At 41.2% G+C, this 26,550-nt stretch overlaps 1 protein-coding gene across 4 annotated transcripts in view; it reads right to left on the reverse strand.

The window, feature by feature from the left end:
- LOC145354743 (RNA-binding motif, single-stranded-interacting protein 3) overlaps positions 1-26,550 on the reverse strand; it is a 615,155-nt gene that overhangs the window by 315,603 nt on the left and 273,002 nt on the right. The gene's annotated exons all lie outside the window — the stretch shown is intronic.

Consider the following 26,550-nt stretch of genomic DNA (forward strand, 5'->3'; position numbering starts at 1 on the left):
CTCAATCCATCAAGTCCCGATAGCATCCTAGTAAATCTTAACTGCACTCTTTCTAGTTTAATAATATCGTTTCTATAATAGGGTGACCAGAATTGCACACAGTATTCCAAGTGTGGCCTGGCCAATAGCTTGTACAATTTCAACAAAATGTCCCAACTCCTGTATTCAATGTTCTGACCGATGAAACCAAGCAAGTTGAATGCCTTCTTCACCACCCTGTCCACCTGTGACTCCACTTTCAAGGAGCTATGAACATGTACCCCTAGATCTCTTTGTTCTGTAACTCTCCCCAACACCCTACCATTAACTGAGTAAGTCCTGCCCTTGTCCAATCTCCCAAAATGCATTACCTCGCATTTGTCTAAATTAAACTCCATCTGCCATTCATCAGCCCACTGGCCCAATTAATCAAGATCCCGCTGCAAGTGGAGGTAACCTTTCTCACTGTCTACCATGCCACCTATCTTGGTGTCATCTGCAAATTTACTAACCATGCCCCTATGTTCTCATCCAAATCATTAATATAAATGAAATATAACAATGGGCCCAGCACTGATCCATGAGGCACACCACTGGTCACAGGCCTCCAGTCTGAAAAACAACCCTCTGCAAGCACCCTCTGGCTTCTGTCAAGAAGCCAATTTTGTATCCATTTAGATACCTCACCCTGGATCCTGTGAGATTTAACATTATGCAACAACCTACCATGTAGTACCTTATCAAAGGCCTTGCTAAAGTCCATGTAGACAACATCAATGGCACTGCCCTCATCTACCTTCTTGGTTCCCCTTCAATTAAATTTGTGAGACATAATTTTCCACTCACAAAGCCATGCTGACTGTCCCTAATCAGTTCTTGCATCTCTAAATGCTTGTAGATCCTGTCTCTCAAAATACCTTCCCACAATTTACCCACCACAGATGTGAGGCTCACTGGCCAGTAATTCCCAGCTCTTCCCAGCAGCCCCTTTTAAATAAAGGCACAACATTTGTCACTCTCCAGTCTTCAGGCATCTCATCCATGACTATCGATGATTCAAATATCTCAGCTAGAGGACCCGCAACTTTCTCCCTAGCCTCCCACAACGTCCAGGGATATACCTCATCAGGTCCTGCAGATTTAATTACCTTGATGTGCTTTAAGGCATCCAGCACCTCCTTCTCTGTAATATGTACACTCCTCAAGACATCAATATTTAATTCCCCCAGTTTCCTAACAGCCATGCTTTTCTCAAAGGTAAATACTGACGAAAAATATTCATTTCACCCATCTCTCGTGAATCCGCACATTGATGACCTTGTTGATCTTTAAGGAGCCCTACTCTCTCCCTTGTTACTCCTTTGCCCTTTATATATTTGTAGAAGCTCTTTGGATTCTCCTTTGCCTTATTTGCCAAAACAATTTCATGACCCCTTTTTGCCCTCCAGATTTCTCTCTTAACTCTACTCCTACACTCCCTATACTCTTCAAAAGAATCACTTGATCCCAGCTACCTGTGCATGTCATGTACCTCTTTCTTCTTCTTGACCAGAGCCTCAATATCCCGAGTCATCCAGGGTTCCCGACTTCTGCCAGCCTTGCCCTTTACTCTAAAAGGATTATGTTTACCCTGAACCCTGGTTAACACACTTTTGAAAACATGCCATTTACCAGACGTCCCTTTTCCTTCCCACAGACTCCCCCAATTAACTTTTGGAAGTTCCTGCCTGATACCATCAAAATTGGCCTTGCCCCAATTTAGAATATTGACTTTTGGGACAGACCTATCATTCTCCATAGCTATCTTAAAACTAATAGAAATATGGTCACTGGTCCCAAAGTTGTTGTGCATGGGCTGAGTAAATGGGGAAAATCACCATGTGTGGGGTGAACGGGAAGTAAGGAGTAGTCGGGCAGGAGACAGATTGTTTTTCAGTGTTGTCATGCTTGGGAATGAAGATTTTGCAACAGCTTAATAGCTGTGATTCTGAGTCAAAGTCTGAGGCAAAGTTCTGAAATTTCACACACATTATGAAAGCAGAGACTGATCGGGCATGCAAATCCAGTGTGCAGTTATTGGGATTTTATGCAAACCAAAGAAGTGCAGATTAGGTTGCCTGGCCATGCTAATTTGCATTAGTGTCCCAAGATGTGCATGTTAGGGGGATTAAGGGGTAAATACATGGGATTGCAGAGATAGGGCCTGGGTAAGATACTCTGTTGAAGAGTCAGTACAGATTTGATGGGCTAAATGGTGTCTTTCAGTACTGTAGGGATTCTATTCTATGAACCATCAAAGACATTCCTATACACATGAAGAAAAACTAACATTGTGACAAAGATAAATCAAGTGAGCAAGCATGACGGTTTCAATAGATTTCAATTACAGTCAGGAAAAATTCTCAGTACAGAAGAAAAGCCTTAATGGTATGTGTCACATTCTGGTTAGGACAGTAAATGGTTTCTAAGGGACTTTGAAGCAGGGTGGGACAGATATTTCTGCTGAGCAGAATCTGGTGGAATGCACTGCAATTCTGCTGAGAAACTTGGTCCATTTTGACCACTGGGCCTCATTGGCATTGGTTGGTTATGGAAACCCCATGTCAGCCCAGTGGCTCTGTGCAGAATGACATGATCTCCCACCTAGAAAGAAAGGAACTGAAATGTAACAGGCACCTTCAACCCCAGATATCTCTCCTAACTACAAACCATCCTGGCAAACATACATTACTTTTACTGACAGAATCATAAAAATCATAGAACCTCTATAGTTCAGAATGAGGCCATTTGGCCCATCAAGCTTGACCCATCATTATCCCACTCATGCCTATTCCCGTAACCCCCTCACAAATACTCTAGCTAATCCCCCTGACACTAGGGTCAACTTATCATGGACAACCCAACACACTGGCACATCTTTGGTCTGTGGGAGAAAACCCACACAGGCACAGGAAGAAAGTGCAAACTCCACTCAGACAGCGACCAAGGCCGGAATTGAACCTGGGTCCCTGGCGTTATGAGGCAGCAGTGCTTACTACTATATCGCTCCACAATGACAGTGAATAAATATCCTAGCATTAGCAGTCTAACACATGGTAGGAGCATCATCAGTACCTGGACTGAAGTCGTTCAAGGGAAAGGTTCCATGTCACCTTCTCAGGATAAATAAAGTTTAAAGTTTATTTATTGGTCACAAGTAAGGCTTACATTAACACGGCAATGAAGTTACTGTGAAATTCCCCTAGTCGCCACACTCCAGCACCTGTTCAGGTCAATGCATCTAACCAGCACATCTTTGGACTGTGGGAGGAAACCGGAGCACCAGGAGGAAACCCATGCAGACACGGGGAGAACATGTAGGCTCCACATAGACAGTGACCCAAGCTGGGAATCAAACCTGGGACCCCTGGCACTCTGAGGCAGCAGTGCTAACCACTGTGCCACCATGCTGCACATGAATGGGAAGGACAGTAAATCTGTCTTTACTGGGAGTTTTTGCATCTCCAGAGCAAACCTTTAAAAATATTGTCAGAACATTTTCACAAATCTTCATCTTCTCAACTTTAAGTTGGTCAATCTCTTTCCTCTCCCTATTTCCAAGGTACAGACCATCAGTCAGGACGAAGAACTGTCCTTTGATGGTATAATTCTTTGGTTAACTAGTAGAAAACACAGACTTGAATATAATTAGAAATTTTCCTATAGAAGACAATGTGCACTGTTTGCTGTGATTTGTATTTATTCAGAAGAATAAGAAGGTGTAGGCAAATAGAACAGTGACATGTTCCCATATAAACTACTTTATCTTTCCAGCATGCATAAATTAACTCAAAATTCACAATTTAATGGTGCAATGTTTCCTTTCAACCCACGTAATAAAATAAAGAGCAAAGGTTAGCAAGTGTGAGTCAAGAAAAAAATCATTTATTATTTTGAGAGCCATCCCATCATGGAAAGTGTTCCACTATTTAACCACTGACTCCTGAAGATAGTCAAGCAAAAGTTCACCATATATATTTGTACTCCTTATTCAAGCTTGGATAGTTGCTTTCTACAGACACATTCAAGGTTTGTGCAGTAAAATGTTAAAGTCAGTGAAACAGAAGATGCTTCACAGCCAGCAGATAGCTCAAAGGTGGTCCAGCAGATAACTCACAAGTTTGCGTCATGGTCAGCCTACAGTATGAAGATCAGTATCACATCAGTTGTCCGTTCCTGACTTATCTTATTTAAAACACGGTTGGATTGAAAGTGGAGAGAAAAAAACGTGAATTTTAATGAGAATTTTGTTGCCTTAGGATAATCAGTTGAACCTGCTATGCACTGCAGAAGTTTCGATTTACTTCCACAGTCATTTCATGACAAAAATCATAAAATCTGCGCAAGAATTGTTACAACAAGGCACAATGCAATAGAGTTGCACTTTGAGTTAAAAATATTTTCAGTGAGTTTTATAATGGACAAAATAGATGTTGATACAATGACACGGATTGAACATTGATCATGTGTTAGTATAGAATCCACAAATCTACATAATCTACCAAATCAATATGTTTTAAGGCTAACTAATTTATTTTTAAGATTAATCAACTTTTTTTTGAAAGAGAAATATTTTCTTTTAGAGGAATGATAAGCGGCTGTGGGGTTGCATTTCCACATAACTGTCGCTTCAGTGGACGATTGGTGGAAAGCTTAAAGGAACATTGTCATTTTTGTGAGGCTCTCCGCTGATCGTCCTTGCGGAGGGAGATGGGGGAGAACTTCATGGAAATTCTAGCCCTGTTTAATTAACTTTGATCTGGCAAATTTGAAATACTCAGCTGAGTCCTTGACAACAGTGTAATAATTTGAGCACCAGGGTTTACTAGGGTATGCAATAGATTTTCAACAAGAGTCTATATCAAGGACAATTGTGAATAGATGAACAATGAACTGATACTCAAAACACAACAGACTATGTTCCCTGCCTGCCAGAAACTGCCCACTCCTGCTCCCTAAGCAATAGGGGAGTTTCACAGTAACTTCATTGTAGTGTTAACGTAAGCCTGCTTGTGACTAACAAATAAGCTTTAACCTTTATCTGTAGCGGATTGGCATCCAGTGACACATCCAACGGTGGGCCATTTGAAATCCTTAGGTGGCAATTAATGTCACATAATTGCCTGTCAGCAGAAGGAGAGGTCCATACCAAGTACGCCAGCCTGACAGATTCCCCTTCACTGGAGGCTGACTGGTGGGGAAGAGGTTCCTTCTTAATAGGCCCTCGAAGCCCAATGGAAGGCCTCCCCCATGGCGTTGATGCTATCCCACTTCTCCCCACCCTCATTTCCCCTTTCTCTAAGGGCTCTCAAACATGATCCCCAAACACTTAACAAGTCCTGATGCATCATTGGATGTCTCCTCGAGCCACAAGTGAAATACTGACGGTGGCCAGCATTCTAGGTGATGCAGCCAGTACTGGAGAGCTGATGTCCTCCCATTTGCCAGCAACTCTCTGAGGCAGGGCTTCCTGTTCCTGTTGACTCATGGCCAATTGATGGTTAGATGATTGAGGGACAGCTGTTCTTCTGTTGGGCAGGCTACCCTTGCCTAGTTATTTTAATGTATCAATAAATTCCATGAGGCATTTCTGTTTCAAATGCTATTTGAAGTGAGCAAACAATATTCTGAAAGGCAGCAATCCAATAGTTAAAGAAAAATCTCTTGTTCATACCCTTAGGCCATTTTAATTAAAATGTGTGTTCGGTTAAGTTCCACTCATCATTTAACAATTTATTTACTATGAGGACATTTGTAAAGGAATGACCATACATTTTGTGGTCTACAGGAATGTGGAGTTGAGATTACAATCAGATCAGCCATCATAATATTAAAGGGTGGAGCAGGTTTGAGGAGCAAAGTGGCCTCTTTATACCCCTAATTTGTATGTTCTTATCCCCTCATACCTGCAACAAACCTTTTAACTACCCTATGAAAGTTAGCAGACTCGTTCATCTCTGCAACAATTATAAAGCAAAAGTGAAGTGAGGTTGAGATTTAACTCTGTATTCTTGATTCTGGTTAAGAGTATTAAAGTTATCTTAACTACCAAGCTGAGGAGATCTTTCTATAGTGCTGGGGTATGTTTTGTAAATAGTTTGGCTCTAAAATGTGTTCTCTCTGATCTATCCTGTGCAAAAACTCTGCTACCTGACTAATACTTTCAACTGAAGCAGCAACATTGTTCCAATTGTTCACTGGCGTTCCATTCATTACCAAAGTTTTTATTTCAGATCTCCAACAGATTTCACTGCTTATCTCACAGCACAAACGCTATTACATTCATACAAAACATGTTTTCTGAACTGCTCCCAGAAACATATGTGCTCGCAAAACAAAGTGAGTGGTGCTAAGACCAGCTGAATGCTGGAGGTGACTTTTGATCAGTCAGTACCACTACTACTCCTGAGCTTTGTTCACATCTTCAGGTATTTGCTGGTGCTGTGCATGAGGGCTAAAGTACATTTGGCAGAGGAATGGGAACAGAATACAGCACTAGGAAGGGTAAAGAAGGTTCACAAAGGGTTGAGAGATGCAGATTGCATTAGAGTAAGGGATATTTAGATATTGTGGGAGTCAGACCAGGAGGTAATGCAAGGTGGTGCAAATGCGATTTATAATACCTGCATATGTGTTTACAATCAAAGTGCAGTAAGCGAGGTTGTAAGCTGCTGGTGCATACAGCCACATGGGCAATAAACGGGACGGTACTCAAAAAAGGGCAGCACTGAGCACTAAATATTCCAGAACACATGTTCAGGAAAGATAGGAATTTAAAGCAAAGTGGTGAGTGGCTGTAATGATTAAGGAGAATATTACATTTCGAGAATAGAAAGGCAAAGGACTGAATCAATTGAGTTGAGAAATCACAAAGATGACATTACACTACCGGGATGTATTCTATTAGCCACCTACCAGTGAGGATAGAGAGGGAGAAATTTGCAAGGAAATTAGAGGAACGCAAAACTGATAGAGTGGTAATGATGAGGGACATATCCTGCTATAGACTGGGATAGTAATAAGGGCAGAGAGGAGGAAGAGTGCTGAATTTTGCTCAGGAGAGTTTTCTTCACCATTATGTTTCCAGCCCAAGAAGGAAGGAGGCATTGCTGAACCCAGTTTTGGTAAATGAAGTGGATCAAGTGGATCAAGAGGGCTTTAAACTAAATAACAAAGGGGAGGGGGCGGCTTCACGTGAGGGGAGACTTACAACATTAACAAGAAAAGGCAAGGCAATATTCAGGGTAGTGATGTGACAAATGATAACCAGACTGGGACAGAACAGAGTGCACTAGCAGATTGGGTCAGAGCAGGAGAAATGGTGAGAAGTCAAAATTATTGGCTCTTTATCTGAATGCACTCAGCATTCTTAACATGACGGATGAATTGATAGCAAAAATTCAAGTAAATGGGTACGAAATGAGAACTTTTACAAAGACGTGATTGCAAGGTGACCATTGCTGGAAGGTGAAAAATCAGGGGCATCTGGACATTTTGGAAAGAAAGAAAGAAAATGAAGATGAAGCGATGTGGCTGTGTTAATAAGTGAGCAGATCAGTGCATCAATGAAAAGTTATCTTGGCTTTGAAAATCCAAATCAGTTTAAGTGGAAATAAGAAATAGTAAGGCAAATAATTTACTGGCTGGAGTTAAGGACAGAATCAAATCAGGACTGTTATTGAATGATGGAGCAGGCTCAAGGGACCTGTTCCGAGTTCGAGTTCTTGTAAACTGCGAGTCATGGAATCTTTAGGAACAGTGATCATTGTAACATGAGGTTTAACAATGGAAAAGGACAATTTGCAATCTAAAGTAAACAAAAAAGATGAGAATGGAGGAGGGCACATTTCTCTGAAATGAGAACAGACTTGCCCAAAGTAAAGTGAAATCGAAGAGCAGCAGGTAAATCTGTAATGAAACTAAAGAAGAGATTCATAAACAGAAATCACTGGAAAATCTCAGCTGGTCTGACAGCATCTGAGGAGAGAAAATAGAGTCAACGTTTTGAGTCAGGATGACCCTTCGTCTGAGTAGATGCTGTCAGACCAGCTGAGATTTTCCAGCATTTGTTACAGATTTCAGTACCAACAGGTTTGTTTTTAGAAAGGAGATTGTCCAGGGATTGCTGAGGCACATTCCCACAGAGGGAAAGATAGGTCAACCAAAGACCTATCAGAGCTGCCTGCATGACAAGAGATGGAGAGTAAAGAGAAAGCAGAAAGAAAGGAGCATAGGCCAGAAAGCAATTTGATAATACAAGTGAGAAACAGGCTGATTATACAAGGTTCTGAGGGAAGGAAATGAGAGAGGCAAAGTGAGAAGACAAGAGCCAGCAGTCAGCATAAAAAAAATGTGAAAGTCATTTGGAAGCATCCAGATTATAAAAGGGTAGTAAGAAAAGGATGGTGCCGATTAGGGAGGAGGCATGGCTGAGATACTATACGAGTACTTTGTACCTGTCTTTACCAAGTAAGAAAATGCTGCCAAATCATTGTGAAAGAGGAGTTAGTTGAGACACTGGGTGGGTTAAAATTTGATATAAAGGAGGTATGTAAAAGTGGCCAAGACTGGATGGGTGTCATCATAAGATATAGAGGGAATTGAGGCGAAAAATTACAGAGGTACTGGCCAAGTCCTCCAATCCTCCTTAGATACAAGACTGGCAGGAGAGGTCTGAAGAACTGCAAATGTTCCAACTTCATTCAAAAAAACATGCCATGATAAGCCCAGCAAGTTCAGGCCAGTCAGGTCAACCTTGGTGGTGGGTAAACCATTGCAGACAGCAATCCAGGACAAAATTAACAGCCACTTGGTCAAGTATGGATTAATTCAGGAAAGCCAACATGGAGTTGCTGGGGTGTTTTCTGGTTTGTTTCTGTTTTTGTTGGTGTTTAACTAACTTCACTGCGTTTCTGATGAGCTAACTGAGATGGTTGATGACAGTAATACAGTTGATATGCTGTTATGGCTTTTTAGAAGGCGTTTGATGAACTGCCACACAATAGACTTGCCAGTACAGTTGAAGCTCTTGGAATAAAATAAGTAGTGGAGGCATGGATACAATGATGGTTGAGTGATAGGAAACAGAGTGTACCGGTGAACAGTTATTTTTTTGAGGAAGATAGACAGCAGGTTCCCCAGGGGTCAGCAACAGAAGGACTGTTTTTCTTGCTGTATGTTAATAATCCAGGCTTGGTGTGCAGAACACAATTTCAAAATTTCCAAATGACGCAAAACTTACAAATACTGTGAGCTGTGAGGAGGATACATTTCAATAAAATACATACAGTTTGGTGTAATGGCAGATGAATGACAGTTGAAGTTTGATACAGAGAAGTTCGAGATCGTACACTTTGGAAGAATGAGGACAGTCAATGCAAATTAAGTGAGCAATTTGAAAAAAAGCTACGGCAACAGGGAGAACTGGAGGGCTCTGACATCAAATCATTAAAGTTAGTACAACAGGTTATTAAAGCACCTAAAAATACACAAGGGGTCCTGGGATATATAAATAGTGGCATAGAGTGCAAAAGCAAGGCTGTCTGCTGAGGTTGAATCCTGGCCAATAAATGCAGGCAGACATCAAATGCCAGCGTCCAACCTAGCATATTGAACCCCGCTCTGTGGCTGCAATTGTGAGCTGGGTACCACTGTGACTGCAGGCTGCCCTGTAGAAGGTCACTCTCCACATTAACCATTTAGCATCTGTGGCCACTTGTTATTTCACTTTTTTAAAACTAGTCTTCAGTGAGCACCTCTATTTTGAGGTGCCCTCACTTCCTCCTGCCTAGATCAGCATCTCCCACCTCTGATAAAGGGGCTGTCGATCTTTCTGTGCTGGAGAGCTGCCTATAGCTCCTCCAGCTTCAGGAGCCTACCCTCCATCCAGAATCGGACAGGATTCCCGGTGGCAGTCAGCTAATTAACTACTTCCTTGAAAATCACATCAGGCTCCCACTGGAACTCAGCCCAGTGTCAGGGTCAGGGCATGGATTGAAAATCCAGCCCACAAAGTGAGCTGCTGCTCGGAAATCATTTCAACTGAAAGAGCAGGAGGAATTTAAATATGACTAAAATATCCAGAGAAGAAACAAACTGATCTGTAAAGTATAATAATGCTCATATATATTGATAATTTAGTCCCCTTCACAACCCTTTCATTAAAGATTGGTTCTGGACTTTGATTCAGAAACTGCAAGGCAAGTTCTACCCTCAGCAGTTTCTCACAATGTCAGCATTTCAAACTGAACACAAATAAACTTGTACTTATTTCTGCCTATTCAATCTTACCATCCCTTGCTCCCACCCTGAACCATTTGAGCTAAAATCATTGATTTTTGGTGACCAGTTGCTTTGGCTCTAAATTGGAGGCAACTCTTGCTTTTTACTATTTGAATGGTAACTTCCTTTCCCCCTTCAGCTTTTCCCTTGTTACATAGAGTTGAGTCAATTCTGCCTCATCACCCTTCATATCAAATTTTTTTTTTGGAGTTAGCAGGTGATTTTTACAGTCAGATGCCTTTTCTGCCACTAACCCTTCCTATTCACCCAGGCTGGGGCCTGTACTTGCTCCCTTCCACAGGAGCTTGGTTCTTTCCTGGCCAACATATTCCTGGATGGGACAGGCATCCAGGACCTTCTGGCTCAGAGGCAGCAGAGCTATCTACTGAGCCACTCAAGCTCTTTACTGGCTTGAACAATGACCAATCTATAATAAAACAAAATAATGGGGTGGGGAAGGGTATCGCTAGGACTATAGAAGATTGGAATTATATCCTGCCCTACTCTCTCTCCCACTTTGATAATGAAATGGATACTTATATGGAGTTAGGGGATGGAAGAAGGTCAAGTTGTGGATGTGTATTGGGAAGGAGAAGGTGGTAAGGATATGATAGCATGAGTTAAATTTGAGAGGAAGGAAAGGTAAAACTGGTTGGGCAGGCTGGAAAGAAACTCAGATGGGTCATTACGAGACAGCAGTGAAAACCACACAGACGTGGCATTCTCATCAGCTCTGGATAATATGTGTCAGCTGGGCCAGGCCTGAGAATGACTGTGCATAACAAGAACTGACAGGCACCTGCACATGCAGAATACTCACTTAGTAGGAGGAAATAAATACTGGATGGAGAGGAATGGCCCTCGCATGGAATGCTGCCAATCTTATGTGAATGATGGCAACAAATAAGAGACTGGGCTAAGTGTGATCTCCTGTAGAATTACATTGAATTTACAGCATAGAAACAGACCGTTCAGTCTAATGAATCAATGTCAGTGCTTTATACTCAAACCTCCTTACACCATTACTGCTCTTGCCTGCTCCCTCGCCAAATTCATTTCTCACTAATCTTTTCTTCCTGATGTTTACATCAAGCCTTGCCTTAAGTACATCAATGCTATCTGCTTCAATCATTCCATATGACAATAAGTTCCACATCTTCACCACTCTGTGCAAAGAAATTTCCTACAGAGTCCTACTTGATCGGTTAGTGGCTATTTTATTTATATACCCCTTTTATTCTGGACTAATCTACAACAGGCATCAATTTCTTCACATCCATCCTATTGAATCCCTTCATAATTAAAAAAAAACTTTCTTAATCTTCACTTATTCAGAAGAATTCTCGTATTTTTCTGACAGTTGCAGATTTCTAATTCAGGTAACTGTTATGTACATCTTTTCTGTACTCTCTCCAGAGCTTCCATATTTTTTTCATAAGCTCCCATCTTTGCAGAGTTGTGGAGACTCTAGGCCTCAGCCAAAATGGTACCAGAACCCACTTCCAGAAGTCCTACTACCCCATTCCTGACAGATCCATTTTCACTGGGTGGTGGGGAAGAGGGCGAGGTGTGATTCAGTGCTGAGTTCAGATGTCAATTTTGTAAGAAAGATTTGTTTCCCACAGTGTATGACTTACAATTTTTAAGAGTAGGTATGAATGTGCACAAGGTCTGTAAAACTGTCATGCTGCCATGTTTAAATGCCCTGCTCTTCAAAGAAAAACAGCTGACTGTGTCTCTGAGCTGAAAAACATTAGTACTTGCAATTATAGTAGCTGTTTGCTGACATAAGCCTTGTGGCTATCACTATAATATTATAACTGCTTGACTACTTCCACAACCTATCATTATCACTTTGGGGGCCTGTAAGTTCACAGTTTGATTGTTCAAATAAATGATTAAGGAATTAACTTTGACGTGGGGCTATGATAACAAATGTCTGTTCTTGTAATGGATTAAATGCTTAAAGGAATTCAAAGATACCTGTAGAAATATAGAAACTAGAAGCAGAGGTAGGCTACCTGATTGTGGCTGATCATCAAATTCAATATCCTGATTTCCCCCTTCCCCCCCATATCCCTTGATCCCTTCAGCCCCTAGATCTATATATAATTTTTTCTTGATGGATCTTTGTCAATGAGGCTTTTTCCTAATATAGTGAAGTCTGTAATAGATTCTTAGCATCTTGTTTATTTCATCTCAGCCTGAATCCTGAGGTCTGCTATTGGTAGATACTGGGTTGGACGACATGGTAGATACAAGGGAAAGATTAATGAGCACGGTGCATTGGTTGGCATGAATTGGCACTAATGTGGCATAGAGTTCATAAATGGCAAAGAAGGGAAGGATAAAAGGACATTGGTTGGCATGGCAAGGATAAGCAGCCACGGTGGGTTGTGATAGAGGTCATGAGGTGGCATTGATTGGTTTGGATGGAAAATGAGAGGGGTGTGATGGATGAGGGCTAGAGGGTTATTTTTAATTTTAATGACTTTTTAAAAATTGCAAGGGTCCTGAGGTCTGCCCATGCTGCATACTGAATGAGTTGGCACTAAATTGGAATAGATGTTCTACGAGGCAATGAGAATGATTAGTGGGTATAGGTTGGCATGAAAGATCTGAAGGTCTATGGGGGATGGGTTGGGCATACGTTGGCATAGACAGGGCATGGGGGAGTGGATAGGAGGATGAGGAAGTGTGAGGGACAAGACTAGAGTGCCTATCTGTCTTTATTAGAACTGGGTCAAAGTCCCAAGCACCAAGACGGGCTTTCCAGCAGCCCACCTTGGAACTCAGCAGTCCTTGTGGCCGGCTCCACACTTCCAGGGGACAGTGGGGTCTGACTCCAGCAACTCCCAACACCACCACCCCAGAACAAAAATCCGGCTGTTCAGGCCCGTTTTGCCCGAGGCGTGTGCACCAAGCCAGGAGTTTTCCTGACTCTGCTCACCTTCCTTGGTAATAAAAATCCAGGCCATAGCTTGGAGATTAGAAATATACAGAGTATTGCAAGCATAGTCTAACCTAAGGTTCTTTATCTTACATTCTCTTGGGTGAACATCTAATATTCCATGACCCTCCTGGAAAGCAGAACAGAGGAGTTATCCCTGCTGTTTCGATCAATATTTATCCCTCCAGCAACACTATTAAAATGGATTTTCTGGTAATCATCACACTGCTGTTTATGGGAGCTTGCAGTGTGTAAATTGGCTTCACAATTCCTACGTTACAACACTGACTACACTCAAAACTACTTAATTAACTATAAGGCAAATCCTAAGATCATGAAAGATCAATACACCTTTGTTTGGGATAAATGGAACATTTCTCTAAGTGCATGTGTGTTCTATTTTTCCCAGCACTTTGTTTGCAGTCTGCATGGCTTTACAACTAATGTTACTACTTATAATGATTTATATATGCCAAGATCTTTTCTCTCCCCGAACCCAGTTAGTTTATTGCCTTCTGGAAAGTAAGTGATCTTCTTAAACCCTCCAATCAAAATAAACCCCACATTTTACACATATAGAGAAAAATACTGGGTGCTGGCAAATCTGCCCTGAATGAAGGAGAAAGATGATGGGACAGAGTGGAGTGAATTATAGATCAAAATTTCTGAGACAACAAAAGATGACGAGGCAAAAGCCTGAATAAAGTGAGGGCAAGAAACAAAATATAATTTTATAGTTTACCTATGGGAAAGAATAAATTTCAATGTTTATTTGGTTGGGAGTTTGTACTTTGGAATGCACAATTTAGTTCCCAGTGACATAGATGATTTTAAGGTGAGACCTTTCATTGCACATGATCAAATATATTTGTATGTGGACATGTGTCCACATGTAACTCAGCAGCAAGCCTTTGCATATTAACAATGAAGGAAGTCACTTTATTTTTTACGCGCACTTGCCCCAGAGGTTAAACAAAAACTTGGTTTCTCACTCACGCGACTCACTCACACTATCACATAGACAGAAAAGAAATATGGTTGAAGCAAAAAAATGAAAAAACTGATATTTAACTCAGCTTCTATTTTGCTGCAGGCTGAAGGTTTCTTGGTTGAGACATCTTGAAAAGCAAGGATTTCTCTATAGTGGTGAAGGCGCTTATCTTCCAGACACTGAATACTTAGGTGAATGTGGTAGGGGAACAGGTTAGAGGAGAGAGTCATTGGCCGAAATTTTCCAGTCTGGTTCATCCTGCTACCCCTGCTAATGACAATGGAAAATTTGACACTCAGTCAAAACGCCACAGTGAAGTACCCTCGCTGCAGACGAGATGGGAGAACTCCGGCTTTTGTTCCTCTTGTAGAGTATTGTGGGAATATACTTAGGCTGCTTAGCTAACTGCAGCAGTGGATGGCTCTCTGCAGGACTCACTCTCACTGAGGGAAGTCAGTCTAGAACTTACTGAAGACTCTTCTTTCCTGAGACATCATAATATTTTGCATCCACTGGCCTTTGAAAGCCACCTTGAATTTCAGTCTTTTAAAGTGTAGCTTTTAAAAATATAGTCACAATATTGACACACCAGTATGGCCATCAGTTTGAGTGATTTGATTAGTTTCATTTTGGTTGGTTTCATTGGTTGGCACTGTGCAGATTAGCAAACAATTCTTAAGAGGTTGGCTGGAGGCTGCTAAACTAATCAAATACATTCTGATTTCTTTCCTGAACTCAGAAGATGGAGCAATGTTCCTCCTGATTCAAGATAATTATTTATTAACATCACCCCCACTAGTCCCTGTTGTCCTCAGATCCAACCACTCAGTCAGTTTCATGTGAGGCACAGTTGATTTGTTGCTGTGCTGACGAGCGTGCTGCAGCTGGATGCCTGTTTGATGCCAACACCTTGCGGGTGGTATGTAAATGAGGCCTAATGTTGAATTGGCTCGGGTTTCATTCTGGCATGAAGCAGTGAGCAGAGATATCACTTTGCTGAATTTGTGCCCATTTCAGGAACCAGTCAACGTTACTGGTAATCATACCCAATATTTGGGTAACTGCTATGAAGCAACCATGAGTATAAAACTGGCAATTCACACCGGGGTTCTATATTATGGCAACTGTGAAACTGCTCCACAGCCAAAGTAGACATTATTGATATTTTTCTACACTAGTGATCAGAATTGCTTTCTTCCTATCCAATCGTGTCACATGGGGCTGCTTTTAACACCAGAAAGGGAGAATCTGTTATAAATTTGTCGCCATTGATATTGTGCTCAGCGCTTTGTTTTTTGTCACAAAGGTCAAGGTGTTGACCACATCAAAGTCATTGCTACATTAAAGCACACTGCAGTATGTGTGTGTGTGTCTGTATACTGAAGACTAAAATCACTGATGGACAGACCTGATTTACCAAACTATGCATCTGCAGTAAGTCAGTGGCCTTAAATTTCCCATGCTCCTGGAAGCCACAGTGATTGACAGAGCATGAGAGTCAAAATCACCATTAACTATTGCAAATGTGGACAATTCCAGATACTGTGGATGCTTGCTACATTCACAGTGAGAACACTGGAATCAGAACTGAAGGTGATGGGGGCCTGTAAAGTATATTGGAGATTTGTGCTAGATGGCTTCTGGATACACCCCAGGGAAACCTTCCCAGAGACATGCGCAAACTAGGATTTCCACTCCACGGAGGCAGAAAGCCAATTAGTCAAATTAAGGTTGAATTCATTCTGCAGAAGTGTCTGCATTTTATCAACATTAGAAAGACCCCTGTCATGGGCTGAGGCCGCTGATGCAACTAACGTGGCTTTGCAACAACAGATCAAATGACCTTTGGAACAAGAAACCTCACACCCTGATGATGGCCCCATCAGTGAAGAAGCGTGCGGAGGGATTTTCCTTCCAACCCAAAGGTCTATATCAGCCTCAGAAAACTTCAGTGCAGTCTTGTGCCAGAATTTTACCATCTCGCTGGCCCAAGGCTTGTAAGATCCTACCGAGGCCAATAGAGAATACGTTCTGCAAACCTTCCCTGCCCCGATTCTGGGGCAGGTGTGCCAGTAAAATCCCAGCTCGTGTTGGTCAGCAATGGAACCTTCATGTTCAGGTATCTTCACAAGTCCCTGCCTGTCTTAGCACACAATATCATAGAACAAACCAATACACAACGTTGCACTGGTTTATCAAAAGCTCTATAAAAATATTTTACACTCAAAAGGAGACATTATTCATCCAAGGGCAGGGTTTTTTTTGTTTAAATCTCAAAATCAACTTTAGCAGCTGTTTAGGCTTAAAAAGAAAAGGCAGGTTAGGGTTCGGCGACCAATTCAGACACAGGAGGCTGTCACTAAAATCTTTTGAGGTCATATACCCAGTTGAACAGAAACTGATCCAAGTTATTACATTTACAACATATGGAGGCCAGAGTTCATGGGCCTCAGCAATACTGGCAGCAAAACACAGCACCAGGGACCCAGATTCAATTCTGGCCTCGGATCACTGTTTGTGTGGAGTTTGCACTTCTCCACATGTCTGTGTGGGTTTCCTCTGGGTGCTCTGTTTTCTTCCCACATTCCTAAAAGTGTAAGTTAGGTAGATTGGCCATGGTAAAAAAAAAAATTGCCCCTTTGGGGTCCCAAGATGTGTAGGTTAGATGGATTAGCCATGATGAATGTGTCGGGCGGGGTAGAGGGCTTGGGTAAGATACTCTGTCAGAGAGTCAGTGCAGACTCAATGGGCCAAATGGCTTCCCTCTGCACTGTTGCGATTCTATGATTCCATGATTCTATGAAAATACACGAGGATGATCAGATCAAGAAGTAGGTGTCTGCTTGTGGGCCAGGTACTCCTTGGCCCAATGAAGTATTGTTACACAATTAATCACCAAAATTAGCTCACCTCCAAACCCCCGATTTCTGACCTTAACCCTGGAATGTACAATTCATCACTCACTCCAGCTGCCCCTCCACGTATTGTCCCAAACTATTCCCACTCTATATATGACTCATCTGACCCCTTCTAGATTTTACTCTTAACTAGAGTGGACTCTTTAATGGTTTTCTGCTGTTAACCTGACTGGCATCAGGCAGGAACCCTATTGAAAAAAACTGAAACTCATCAGATTAGTAAACCCCTACTTCCAGGTTTCCTATTTGAGAGTCCTCCTGTGCTGCCCACTTTCTGGCTGAGTTAATAGTAAGAACAAATTGTTTGATCCTTAAACACAAAGACTGAAGACAAATTCTTCCAAGCTAAGATCGAAAGGTTTGTTTTTCCGATATCCTATATGATGATATCGATGAAACCCCATTTTGTTCAGTAATGCTATTTAATGCTATTCTGCAGAATGTCTATCCTAAAGTAAATGCTACTTTACAGTTTAATTCAGCTGTAGATGTCATTTCTGAATTCAATTTGGATGTCAACAACTCATACCACATGAAGCAACAATCTCACCACCTGTGGTTTTTAAAGCCAAGTAAATACACAGGAGGGGAAAAAATGAAATGAAATGAATAATTAATTCTTACAACATGATGATTTTGAGTAGCAAGTCCATTTTCCATCTCAGAATGTGCAAAAATTGATATTGTTAACATTGTGTAAAATATGAATACACAATGAAAACCACTTGAGTGGGGTGCAGGAGAGCAGCTGGGACCTGTGTATCTGTACTTCGTATAAATAATTGCTTCAGGAGAGATAGGGAGGAAAACCGCAAATATTACCCATGATCTCCTCTCCTCATCATGACAACATTTGACGATAAAGATTTGTCCTATTAAATAGATATCAGCATCATTAAATGATTGCACTCAAGTGTGAGATTTTCAGTTCTTCAGATCATCCCTAAATAACACAATACAAGCAAGTCTAGCTACTACACAATTATTTTTAAAAACTGGTTAGTTTCTTTTCTGTACTTTCTTTGCCATTAAGTCTGTCCAGACGTTGTATCTTCTGATATGCATAACACAATGCAAATTCGGACAAAGGGTAAGAACATCCTATTTTTCAAATATTGCTATCACCAATCTGTCAGGCATTTCTGATTGATTTTTTTGTACATTTTGTCATGATGATGTGCTAATGGAACGAATTTGATATCTCATTTGTTGGTTTCACATATTAAACTTTCCAGAAGGAACATTTCACAGAAACAAGGACAATGGCCGGATTTCTCCGGCCATTCACACCTGTGGGATTCTCCAATCCCGTCAGCAGCGCACCCCGCTCGTGGGTTTCCGGCCTGCATGGGGTGATATCAGTCGGAATTCCCATTGACAACAGCAGAACAAGAGAATTCTGCTGCTAGCAAACAACGCGCCAACTCCCACGGCAGGAAATACGCGGCTGGGATGCCACATAATCCTGCCTCTCAACTTAAAATGGCTACCAATTAGCATCTTTGTACCCATATTCCATTTTTTAATTCATTAGTGGGAGATGGGCATCGCAGTCTGGCCAGCATTTATTGTTCATCCCTAGTTTCCTGAGGGCCGTGAGAGTGTCAACCACATTGCTGAGCTCCGGAGTTACATGTGGGCCTGATCGAGTAAGGACAGCAGATTTCCTTCCCTAAAGGACATTAGTGAACCAGATGGGTTTTTCCGACAATTGATAGTGGTTTCATGGTCACCAGTAGAACCTTCATTCCAGATTTTTTTTTATCAAATTCAAATTCCACCATCTGATGTGGCGGGATTCGAACCCAGGTCCCCAGAATGTTAGTTGAGTTTCTGGATTAATAGTCCAGCGATAATACCACTTGGCCATCGCCTCGCCTCATCCCCCCCACCCACAACTTCAACAGAGACAAGAACTTCCTTGGAGATGTGAATAGTTTCCTTCCTATCTCATCCAAATGGAAGAATGAAACATTCAGGAATTAATTGCTGGAACCGGAAAAAATTAAATCACCTCCTCAATCACAATGGCTAGGAATGGCTGTGCCAGGCATGAGTTGATCAACTTCCTTTTAGAAAATATAACTGACGTACATTGAGGTCTTAGGATACACCCATTTTTATGGGTGCTTGAATTTGGGATATAGTGGAATTTGGAATACTGGAGAGAGTGGCTTTCTCTTGCCCTCTCTCTCTTTCGCTCTTCACAATAGTCCATCTAAGCTTTGAACCCTATTTTGCTTATTAAAAGTGCAGATACATTCTTACAACAGACAGAGAAACTCACTCAGAATCACTGGATTTCTTCAACAGTGTTTCCAGGAGAAAAGGGACTCCTTTTGTTGACGTGACACAACTTTAAACCAACTGCCTCAGCTGAAGAACCCACGCCTCCAGATACAATCAGTAAATCTTTACTGACTTGCCTTTTTTTAAAAAAATCACATTAACTTGGCCAATTTGATTCTCTGTAAAGTCATTCCTTCTTCTGCAATCTTGGGGTTTGAGAGAGTATTTGCGCATTTATTGGAAAGTAGAGCATATATGATTATTTTTCATATTTTTACTTGGGCAAGTTTCAGTACAATGAAACTAATATCTTGCGTGTTTAACTGGTTTAATTCTTACAAACTGCACACAGTCAAGTTCACACTGAACTGGTAATATAGCACCATTTTTAAAAATTCAAAATATTTGTTATTACCAAATGGGGAGTGGGAGAGGAGGTAAAGCAGTTTATTCCTCCTCATTTGGTGCTGTGACGGGTCTCCAAGTGAGGTCCCCAAATTTGTTACACTCCATCCCCTCTGTGGGAGTTCTCAGCATGAGCCCCAATTCTGGACTGGATGCCCCCAAACTGTTATGCTACCAGGAGAGGAGGCATAAACTGACTCTCTTCCTTTGTTCAACCTCCTCACAACAAGATTACTTCAAAAGAATTGCTTCCCTTGTAGACACCATTTCCAAGTTCAAATGTATTTTTTTAAAGTAGTCAATTCTGCTACGCTTTCTTGTGTAAAGGAAGAGTTTATTAGCTATGAAATGCAAAGAAAATAATAATAAAAAATGCACTCAGACATATTAGAAGTGTCCAAAAATAAGTGAGGAAAAAATATATGGATCAGTCTTTGACTTGTCTGCGGAGACTGGATACTGAAACACTGCTGCGTTTTTAGATTTGCCATTCCAGTAGCACTGCCTTCAGCAGTTGAACAGTCGGTTTCAAGATTCCAGGGTTCTGCCGATTAGCTGACAGGAGCTGCCTCAGCTTGCTTCTGGCAATCCAAGGGCAAGACTGTAACCTGCATCCTTTTCAGGGGTGACTGCTGCCATCTTTCCTTGCTTCTATGTCACACACTCTGACACACACAGCACTAATCCACACAGATCAGCATTGTGGCTGTGTTTCTTTTCATCCCAGTCTTCTGTGTATTCCTGGGAAGGGGAGAACCCACAACAGTTTCAGGACATAACTTACAGGGTGTGATTCCTGACAAGATGAAATGAGGTGAGACGAGTGCAGACTTTATAGGCTGAATGGCCTCCTTCTGCATTGTAGGGATTCTATTATTATCTCCATAGGTGATTACAGTTAGTTCCTACAGTACTTTGTGCCTTTGTTTTGTTCCTTTCTGGAAAAAGAATATGATATTCCATTGTCTGTGAGAACGTAGTATCACCCACACAGGAACTTCCCAGACAGTCACTCAACTTACATTCCCACAATTTATTTCCTCAGCCATCTTTAGCATATATGTCAATTTTTGTGAACATGTTTTATTTAAAGTTTAATATGGGGTTTTGATCCATCATCATGGCACCTGGTCACATTAGTATAAAGCCTACAAACTTTCTAAAATGAATTTCTCCCACTTACATAAACTTTTTATTAAAAAACCTGAAGTAAATCCACTCATAGCCTACAGGGCTACAGATCAAGGGCTGGAAAGTGGGATTTGACTGGATAACTCTTTGTTTGATTGGCACAGAATTTTTTAAAATTACTTTCGTGGGACATGGGTGTTGCTGGCTAGGCCAGCGTTTTTATTGTTGATCTTGAATTGCCCTTGAGAGTATGGTGTTGGTGTAGGTACACCCACAGTGCTGTTAGGGAGGGAGTTCCAGGATTTCTATCCAGTGACAGCAAAGGAACGGTGATATATTTCCAAGTCAGGATGGTGCCTGACCTGGGTGGGGGAGAGTTTGCAGGTGGGGCTGTTCCCATGATGAACTGAATAGGCTCCTTTTATGCCATCCAATTCCCATGTTCCTGTAAATTCCTACAATGCAAGAGCCCAAGGATTCTAAACTCTCACAATACAATGGTCAGCTGCTTTGCCTATGGGAAAAGATTCTTCCAACTTGTCAAAATATTTTCAAATTCCCTTTAGATACTTCAATAGGTACAAATACTGAAAGTGGGTAGCTCATAGAACATGCAGTAATTGTGTGGGAGGCAATCTTGTATTCTTTTGTGTATAGGCAAACCAAACCATACCCATTAGACAACTGCTAAGGAACCACACAACGTGTTACAGTTTAGCACTTGATATGTATTATTTTAATTTATTCAATTTTATAGTCTTAGAATGGATTTATCACATTCCTTAAAATGACACTGTCATAAAATTCCTTTGATACTGTCCTCAGTAGAAGCTCACAGATCAAGCATAGAGATAGGTGCTAACACACCTCGGACCATTAATGAAACTGAAATATTAACAAAATAATATACATTTTCTGTTGTGCATGTGAAGCAGTACGGATCAATTAATAAAATAGTAATATAAATTGAAATGCTTTTGATGTGTTTCGATTTATGCCAATACTTTATTAATGGGGTCAAGTTGCTTCACACACGTTACGGAGAAAGCACAAGTCTGAGAAATACAGTTAACAACAACCCTGCAACTGTCGTGAACCAATCTATTTAATATTAACCATGTTTACTACTGAGAAAAACCCTTACAACAATGGAAAAAAATGCAAGATTATGCAAACAGCCGATGATACTAAACGAATAATGGCAAATAATATATGTTGGCATTGTGATTATAATGTGAAAAAGTCCTTTGTTTCCACATGAATTCATTTAATGCCCCATTTAATAAACAGAAGTATATTAAAATTGCCCTTGCCTATTCTTTGGAAGAAAATTCTAATTTGAGGGAACAATTACAGCATTTAAAGATTTCACTTCAGTTTTTCAAATATCATTATTTTAAATGAGTCAACGGCCAGAATTTTACTGCCCTGCCTGCTAGGGGAATGGGAGCGGGCAAGGGGAGGACCATGGAAAGGTCCATGGACTTCAGGTGGGATTTTACTATTACGGGATGGGCAATGCTGTAAAATCCCGCCCAAGATTTCCACAAACATACAGAGTGAGCACTTCTGGCTGAATATTTAGCGTGTTTGTCTTCAATTGTCCCACGCCATGATTTCAGACAATAATTTAGTATAGATGAAAAATGCACACTGTAAATATTCAATATTTACAAAAAAAACAACAAAAAAGAACAACAAGGGAAATTACAGCACAGGAACAGACCCTTCGACCCTCCTAGACTGCACTGACCATGCTGCCTGACTGAACTAAAACCCCCTACTCTTTCGGGGACCATATCCCTCCATTCCCATCCTGTTCATGTATCTGTCAAGACGCCCTTTAAAAGTCACTATCATATCTGCTTCCACTATCTCACTGACAGTGAGATCTAGTCATCCACCACTTCTGTGTAAAAAAATTTGCCTTGAACATCTCCTTTAAACCTTGCCCCTCACACTTAAAACCTATGGTCCGAGTAATTGGCTCTTGCACCCTGGGAAAAAGCTTCTGACTATCCATCCACTCTGTTCATGCCCCTCAAAATCTTGTAGACTTCTATCAGGTCTCCCCTCAACCTCCATTGTTCCAGTGAAAACAAACCAAGTTTCGCCAACCTCTCCTCATAGCTACTGCCCACCATACGAGGCAACATCCTGGTAAATCTGCACCCTCTTCAAAGCCCCCACATCTTTCTGGTAGTGTGGCCACCAGAATTGAATACTATATTCCAAGTGCAGTCTAACTAAGGTTCTATAAAGCTGTAACATGACTTGCCAATTTTTAAACTCAATGCTCCGGCTGATTTAATAAAACATTCGTGAAAAACATTTAGGGCATAATTTTCCAATCCCACCCACCCACCACAGGAATCATAGTGGGCGGGATACAGGTTATGCAAAGGTTTGTTGATTTCGGGTGGGATTTTCCAACTTTGGGGCGAACACAGCTGGAAAATCCCACCTTAGAGTTTTTGCAAAGTTATGTTAATATACCAAAATGCAAGTGCAATCACCACTTGACAAACAGTGTAGATTCTGGGGAGGCACGGTGGCTCACATTGCTGCTTCACAGCGCCAGGGGCCCGGGTTCAATTCTGGCCTTAAGTCACTGTCTGTGCTGAAACTGTACATTTTCCCTGCATCTGCATGGCTTTCCTCCAGATGCACCACTAACTCCCACAGTCTGAAAGACGTGCTGGTTAAGTTGATTGGCCATGGTAAATTGCTCCTTCGTGTCAGGGTGATTAGCAGGCTAAAAACGTGGCGTTATGGAGATAGGGCCTGGGTGGGATTATTATTGGTGCAGGTTCAATGGCTGAATGGCCTCCTTCTACACTCCAGGGATTCCAAGATAAGAGTGGGCAGAGAGGGCTGGAAGTTCTTAGGACGCTGACTCAATATAAATAGAATTTCATCTATTTGGAATGAACAATGGGGAGGACAAAATAACAATTAATCTCGGTAAAATGAATCCATTGCATAAATGGTGTTGTGGGTTGTCCAGTGAGCATCTCCGGGTTCAGCAGCACAGTTATCCAGGATTTAAGCGGTTTTAATACATTTTCTGGGTAATCTAGTCCACTGAAAAGTCGGAACCATCTGAAGTGCCATTTAAATCGGAGTATCGGATGGTTCCAGTTTCAATTTCTGAGCCTATTCCCGTGCAGTCCTTGAGTGGAGACATCCCCGGCGGCGGGGGGGTGGGGTGATGGTTGTGGTGGTGGTGCTCCCAGCACATTTTCTGGGATTTGGTCACCAGGGAACAGAGGTTCTGGGCACTGGATTTGGAATTGGTTTCCATTATTTCACGATATTGACCTATTTCACTTGAAACTGGTTGGATGTCAAAAGGTAGTTGTGTTTCAATCAGCAAGTATCCTTTAATAACTTATTAATTATTTAACTGTAACTCTGGCTACATTTGAGAAATATTCAAAACTAAGTCACAATTATTAAAAACAATTGTTCCTTCATATCAGCAGTTTTATTTCTGTATGCAAATAAACAACTCAATTTTCATTTTTATTCACCCCAGGGCAGTTTTTCAGGAGTAGCCGTAAGATTGAAGGGAAGTTCATTAGTGCTTCCTTTTCTAGCCTTAATTATTTACTCACAATCTACTTTTTTGTGACTCCCAACACACAGATCAAAATATGGCCAATACAAATCAACGTAAGTTTTGAAATATAAATGAAGTAACAAGTAAAATGCATTTTCCTTTGCATTCCTTATCAGCTTCTTACATTGGCATGGTGGCGCAGTGATTAGCCCTGCAATCTCACAATGCCAGTGATCCAGGTTCATTTCTGGCCTTGGGTGACTGTCTGTGTGGAGATTACACTTTTTCCCCATGTCTGCATGTGTTTCCTCCGGGTGCTCTGGTTTCCTCCCACAGTCCAAAGGGTTGGGCGCATTGGCCACGTTCAATTGACCTTTAGTGCCAGGAGGATGAGCAAGGCAAATATGTGGGCTTATGGGGACAAGGCCTGGATAGGATTGTTGTCAGTGCAGGCTCAATGGGCTAAACGGCCTCATACTGCACTGTATGGGATTCTATGATTCATAAATACATTTTCTTTTTTCTCTAATCTGATTTTTTAACTTATACACTTTGTTTCCCAGATTAGGATACATAGCTGAGGTTGTCCAATGTAAACTGAACAGGAGGTTATGAAATGACAGGAAAATATTTATGGAGGGGGCAAGAAAAATTGTGTGGTTGTGCGATTATACACAAATTTTAATAATAACAGTATCATCCAGCATATTATTCTGAATCTGGATTATCTGTTAGATAGGGCCTTGTTGAAAGGCCGCAGAAAAATCCACTTCAGCAAGACCATCAAGAGAAGCTTTAAGAGAGGGCTTTTCAAAGAAACATTGCCAAGGAGGGGGATGTTCCTGGTGATGGCTAAAAATCATCCCAAATAATGTCAGTTGCCTGATGTCAAAAAATCGTTAAAGAATCTGTGCGAGAAGACAGATCTTGTCTGAGGAAAATATCAAACATCTGATTGTGGGAATCCATGATGTGAGAGATATGTGAAGTTCTTTCCCAAGAATAATACTGGATTCATGTCAGGGGAAGGTTTTGAAAGGAAGTTTGTGACCTAGAGATTCTATTGGTGAAAGGCAGATCTGCTCCCCACATGGAAACCCAATCTGGGGATGATGGATAAAGAGTGTTGATAAGGTATTCTAAAATGACGGATATTGACACAGAAAACTGTGGGATGTAGTCTACATTCTGGACTCAGTTCCTTAAAGCAAAGTTAAGATTTTAAAAATTATGAAGGAAATTGATGCAATTTATCTAGGCAGAGTATTCAGCATAGCAAAAGATTAAAATCCACATGAGGATACAAAAGCAAAAATGTAGGAAGCCACAAGTAAGATAGGAGGTCAGATGGATTAATACCTCCAGCCAATGAGTAGTAGGCGAACACAAGATGTTTCTAGGCAAGACCACTGCAGTGAATAACATAAATGGATTTAACAACATTTAATTGTGTACCTGCAGCTTGAAGAGATTCAGGGATATGCTGAAAAACAGATGCTGCAGTTGAACCAATGGTCTTCTCCTGTTCCTAAAGATTCTTTTTTTAAATTTTTCTGCCAGGGCCTAGGATTTGGATTTGTCAGTGCTGTGCATTTTCAATCTGGTTTTAATTGGCTTGGCTTAAATTGTTTTGATCAGAACCAACAGCTTTCACTCATTCTCAATGACTACCCTCACAAACATTGCAGCTTGTGAAGGATGGTGCAGCATGCAAAGAGGTCCTTAATGAAACCACACACATGGAACACTTACAAAAGCCTAATTTCCTGTCACATTATGGGCTTCCTTACTGCAGGCCACTACTAAGTTGTCATTCATTTTTATAGAAATTTAAAATGGCCACCACATTCCCCATATAACAATTGTGACTATGCTTGTAAACAACATCAATGGCTGTGAAGCACTTTGGAATGTTCTGAGAACATGAAAGGCATTTTTTATATGAAAGAAGTTTATTCTTTTGTTCTACTTATAAATCATACAGTTATAAAGAATGGCGATTCCT

The sequence above is a fragment of the Carcharhinus amblyrhynchos genome, chromosome 2 (genome assembly GCF_965287045.1).
Source record: "Carcharhinus amblyrhynchos chromosome 2, sCarAmb.v2.hapA, whole genome shotgun sequence".
Classification (NCBI taxonomy): Eukaryota; Metazoa; Chordata; class Chondrichthyes; order Carcharhiniformes; family Carcharhinidae; genus Carcharhinus; species Carcharhinus amblyrhynchos.